The following is a 6344-nucleotide window of genomic DNA, read 5'->3' on the forward strand; positions in this document are numbered from 1 at the left end:
AAAAGTATTTACTTTCAGCATGATCACCGTGTAGAACAGTTCAATTTTTTGTTTTATAATTTTACTAACTTTGATCGTTTTCTTTGCTGCGGAACTGCTACACATTGTTTAATATAGCCAACACCTCCACATGTTGCGTTCTACCAGTTGATAATGTAATGGAATATCTGAATAAATATACTCATCATAGATACCAGGATTAAAATTTTATCTTTACGCTAGACGCGCGTTTCGTCTATTAAAGACTCATAAGTGACGCTCGAATAAAAAAAATGTTTAAATGCCAAATAGACGTACGATGTTGAAGAGCATTGAGGACCAAAAATTCCTAAAAGGTTTGCCAAAACAGCTAATGTTTTCGTCATTTTCCTTGCAAAATTTTATTTGGGTGACCAGGAAAGTGTTTTGGTCTTGTACGAATGGATGATGCAGATTTGCTAACGCATCACACATGTTTGCTTCGCATCATGGTGCGGAACTATTAGTTTCAGTCGAAATAAACGCTATCTTGAATAAATTACTTATCACATCTAGATTCTGATTGGATGCGGCTGAGCTACAGCAACGGCTATTTGCTTAAATGAGATAAATAATTGGAGACTTTTCTCGTCCAGGATAAGACATCAAATGCCGGAAATTTTTTTATTATGTCTGTTTATTTAACGCATCAATGTAAATATAACGGAATTTGATGAGACTGTCATTAAAGTGAGAGGGTTAGCGCTATAGAACTAGGTTTAATTCACCATTTTCTACATTTGAAAATGCCTGTACCAAGTCAGGAATATGACAGTTCTTGTCCATTCGTTTTTGATGCGTTTTGTTATTTGATTTTGCCATGTGATTATGGACTTTCCGAATTGATTTTCCTCTAAGTTCAGTATTTTTGTGATTTTACTTTTTTTTTTTCAGTTCCGATCAACTGTCATTAATTCAAGTTTGTTTTTATTATGCAAATATTTCACAGATACATTCAATATTGAAATATCAATTATTAATACGTGTTTATTTGCTTTGTTTCTCTTGAGATCTAAGGTTAAAGTAAAACAAATGATATAAAACAGTTGAAAGTATGAAGTTTAAAAGCGCCTGTACAGGTACAGCCAAATCAGGCATAGATCAACGTAAATTGCGCAAATTTTAACCTTTGTGTCAGCACAATAAGATACGAGAAATTTATGATATGGACCTAGAAATGTACAAAATCAAAATGTTACTCGTTAAGTACAGCATTTCTTGACTATTCAATGAAACAATGAGACTTGTAGTATTATCCGTTGTTGAAGGCATAAGTTCATGGAATTATGATACGTAATTAACATTTGCCAATTAAGTATATTAATATTTTTACTGGGCAGTTCATTTGAAAGTATTTTTACAATTCATTTCGAGATATTTATTTTATACTTTGTTTATATCACCGTCTATATACATTTTTTTTATCGGTATACCAATTTGATCAACATCTAACAATTAAGTAAACTTAGACTGCTGTAAGAGGTCGTCTTAATTAAAATATTTTGAGAGTACAACTTTCCTCGATGTGACTTTGAGATTCAGAACCCTATAACAGCGCTGTTCCTTTACATTTGGCTTTTTTTACGTGCGTAGTAAGTTTGTTAACTGTATTTTCTCATCAGACTGTCTTTCTTTTCCAATGCATATGATTTATATTTATTTGAAGATATGTCAACTTGCAGCAAAGAACTCTGTGATATATGTTATTATCAACATATACCAGCAATCGCCACTGTTTTTTGTCCGGAATGCGATGAAAAATTATGCGAAAGATGTAGCGCAAACCATTCTGTTGCTAGATTGAGCAGAAATCACGAGTGTATGACCCTCCAAAATATCTCAAAATTGCCACAGTTTGTTCAAGACACCAAATTATATTGCATAGACCACGAAGAGATGTATGAGTATTTTTGCTGCGAGCATAACGAGCCATGTTGTTCAAACTGTTTAAGGGATGTGCATAGCGAATGTCATAATATGTCATCAATTCAAAACATCGTCAAAGATGTAAAGTTTTCCTCGGTATTTTATGACCTTGTGAATATGCTTTCATATTTAAACAACAACATTAGCAAAGTTATCGACGATCGTACAGAAAACCTTCAGGAACTAAAAACACAGAAGATGAAATTTCGCAAGGACATACGATCTGCTAGAGCATCCGTTTATGCCATTCTTGTAAAATTTGAAGATCACATTAAAATGGACATGAATAAAGAATTTTCGGAAAAAGAGAGTGAAATAAAAAAATTGTTGGAAGAATTCGAAAAATATAGATTTATCATAAATAATTCTCTAGAATGCGTACATACACTAAAAATCTTTGCTACAGATTTTCAAGCTTTTATGGCTTTTCGGAAAATATCAGAGAATATAAATTGTGTTGAACTGGCTACCCGAAAAGTTTTTGAGGGGAACCAGTTAACACATATAGAGATTTCAATGGAACCTACTGTACCTTACTCAATCAACAGTAATTTTCAATCATTAGGAAAAGTAATTGTAAAATATAATTTGCCCAAAATTTCATTTAAAATGAGAAAAATTCAAGAAGCACAATTAATTTCAAAAGTATTCTTTCCAGTTGAAATACCATATATTCAAATAAAAGTGAAATTTTCAGTTCAGCTTATACGTTCTGGCAGAAATGACACCAGAGAGGAAGTTGATTGTTGTGGTTGTTGCACTCTTGAGAATGGCGATGTGATAATATCAGACAGCCTGAATAAAAGACTTGTAATTCTAAATAATAATGGAGAGTTCAAAAAACAATTGAGCTTATCATTCGTTCCGTTAGGTCTCGCATTTTTAAAAGGTACCCAGATAATTATAGTACCATACAGAGATCAAAAATTGATATTCTTCGATGTGGAAAAAGGCCTTTCATTCAAGAAAGTAACTTTCGATTCGAATTTTCAATTAAGGTCAATTTCTGTGAGAGAAAATGAAATCATAATTCAAAACGATTCTTACGGATTTAGTTTACTCGATCTAGATGGAACAGTAAAAACAAAAACTGAAAGCATACTTAGTGATAAAAATTCACATGAAGCACTGTGTATTAAGGAACACATATACTATGTAGCAAGCGATGGCCTCAGCTGCTGTGATATGAATGGCGATGAGATATGGAAATTCGAGCATTTGACACTGAAAACGCCCTTTGCATTAACGTCCAATGGTTCTGATATCTTATTTACCATCGACTTTGAATCAGGTTGTGTGTTCGCCGTTGGAACTGACGGAATATTGTTTAAAATATTAACTAAATCAAGCGGACATTTTAAATATGCTAGTTCAATGTATTTTAACAAGGAGAAGAATCAGCTATTGATTTTGACTTTAAATGGAAATGTTTTCAAATTCGACGTTGTAAATAAAAATGCTTGAAGGGCGGATATGCTTGGTTTTGGTTGAAAGTTTCACTTATTGTAGCTGAATATTTTGTTCTTGATCGTTTACGTTAGAGAATTTAATAATGGAAAAGTTAGTGCTAAAAATTGGTTTGGCTCTGTCACTATTCGTGTCTTTCTGGGGTGTCGGAAACTTTTTATGTTGATGTTAAGGATGTTCCCTGCTCAGTTTCAAAATAAATAACTTTTCATAAAACTAGTATGTATTGATAGGGAATAAATTGAGGAATTAAAAAAAGCAAAAAAAATATAGGGGTCAATGTGCTTGTTTTCGAGATATTAGCCATTGGAATTTTGGCGGGAAAATGTTCTCTCTTGATTTTTCAGAGCTTTATCATTGACCAGTTAAAATTCTCAAATACTATTAAAAAATAAATAAAATTTTATAAGACTTTTACAAATTACTTAAAATTATACATGTAATACATGTAAATAAACTCATCATAGATACCTAGGACTTTTGTATATACGTAAAAGATTTATAAAATATATTTTTTTAAGGCATTCAAATGGATAAAACCAGAGGATTCCGAAAATCTGACAAAAATTCCATACATGACAAGCAGACATCCTTAATAGCAGAGTTTTACCTCATTCATTTATTTACAACTTGTCTAGACTCGGTATTCTATTGAACCCTACATTAAGTGCAGACAGTTGTATGAAAAGACCGCATGTTACTTTTTTAAATGTTTCGTTTATAATTTGATCCCTTTCTGATTGACTTATACCCAGTATCGTATTTAAGCATTCTCAATCATTTAACTAGTAATTCAGCAAAATAGCTTAATATGAGTATGAAAAAAAATACGGTAGGCGTTGTCAGACATCAGCCAAACGACACAAAAAAACCTTCAGACAGGAAGTTAATGACTTTAAAAACAAAAATGGGTTAACATAGAGTGTAACTAGAATACGAGTCAGCAAACATAGTTTATATAAAGGCAACATTAGTATTCCGCTGTTAGACACTCATAAATCGATAGAAAAAAAACAAATCCGGGTTACAAACTAAAACTGATGGAAACGCATTGAATATAAGAGGAGAACAACGACACAATATTAAAATGTAACACACACAGAAACGAACTAAGCATTAGACAAAATCATTTATATTTAATATTCAATTATGTGTTTTCAATCAATTTGTTTTTATCCTCTCTTTTTTTTGACACACCATACAGTCACATAGAATTATTAATGCTATATCCTGATAAATCAGAGATTGACACGCTTGTGAATGAATCATAACTGTACTGAACTACACCAAGTAGGAAATCGAATCATTTTTTTGTAAAAATCAATACAAAAGAGGGACGAAAGATACCACAGGTACAGTCAAACTCATAAATCGAAATTAAACTGACAACGCTATGGCTAAAAATGAAAAATACAAACAATAGTACACATGACACCACATAGAAAACTAAAGAATGAGCAACACGAACCCCACCAAAAACTAAGGGTGATATCAGGTGTTCCGGAAGGGTACGCAGATCCTGCTCCACATATGGCACCCGTCGTGTTGCTTATGAGATAACAAATCCGGTAAATAGTCTAATTCGGTAGGTCACATTCATGGAAGGGAAGGGTATTGTAGTTTCGATGTAAGGAACATATCCGATATCATTTGTGAAATGGTTATTCCATAACGGTCACTCAACTCGTGATGGTGTCCGTAAAATTTACGAAGGGATGATTTCAACTTCACCATTTGGAACTCTTGGTTTAATCGCTTCCTTGTGAGCAGCAACCCTTTATCAAGAAAATCCTGATAGGAAATGCAAGCACGGTAATATCGTATAAATTGGGAGATATATACCCCGTATGCAGGTGCTGCTGGAATGATGCTCTTTAGAAATGGAAAGTTCACAATTGGAAAGCTGAAATCATCTTTTTTGTCGTAAAGTTTTGTTTTTAGCCGACCCTCATTGTCAATTTCTAAATGTAAGTCAAGATATGAGGCCGACTTAACTGTATCTGTAGTATCCTTTATCTCTAGTTCGATGGGATAGATAAATTACACCAAATTTTGAATAATTTAGTGAAAGAACATCATCTATATAGCGGAAAGTTAGTTAAGGGATATTGCTAACTTCTTATCTTTCTTCCTAAGAAGATCTTGCATAAGTCTGCCTCATAATAATAAAGAAACAAATCGGCAAGTAGAGGGCACAATTTGTTCCCACTGGAATGCCGACAGTCTGTTGAAAAACACGTCCTCCGAACGTAACAAATATGTTGTCAATCAAGAAATCATCTTGCTAATGTCAGTTTCAGAGAACTTTATTGTTTGAATCAGAGTGATCTTTTACAAATTAGGATTTATCCCTGCTTAATTAGTTATCAAAGGTACCAGGATTATAATTTAGTACGCCAGACGCGCGTTTCGTCTACAGAAGACTCATCAGTGACGCTCATATCAAAATATTTATAAAGCCAAACAAGTACAAAGTTGAAGAGCATTGAGGTTCCAAAATTCCAAATAGTTGTGCCAAATACGTCTAAGGTAATCTATGCCTGGTATAAGAAAATCCTTAGTTTTTCGAAAAATCCTTAGTTTTGTAAACGGGAAATTTATAAAAATGACCACATTATTGATATTCATGTCAACACCGAAGTGTTGACTACTGGGCTGGTGATACCCTCGGGGACGAAACGTCCACCAGCAGTGGCATCGACCCAGTTGTGTAAATAGTTATCAAAGGTACCAGGATTATAATTTAGTACGCCAGACGCGCGTTTCGTCTACATAAGACTCACCAGTGACGCTCATATCAAAATATTTATAAAGCCAAACAAGTACAAAGTTGAAGAGCATTGAGGATCCAAAATTCTAAATAGTTGTGCTAAATACGTCTAAGGTAATCTATGCCTTAGTTTTTTCGAAAAATTCAAAGTTTTGTAAACGGG

This window comes from Mytilus edulis, chromosome 6 (genome assembly GCF_963676685.1).
Source record: "Mytilus edulis chromosome 6, xbMytEdul2.2, whole genome shotgun sequence".
Lineage (NCBI taxonomy): Eukaryota > Metazoa > Mollusca > Bivalvia > Mytilida > Mytilidae > Mytilus > Mytilus edulis.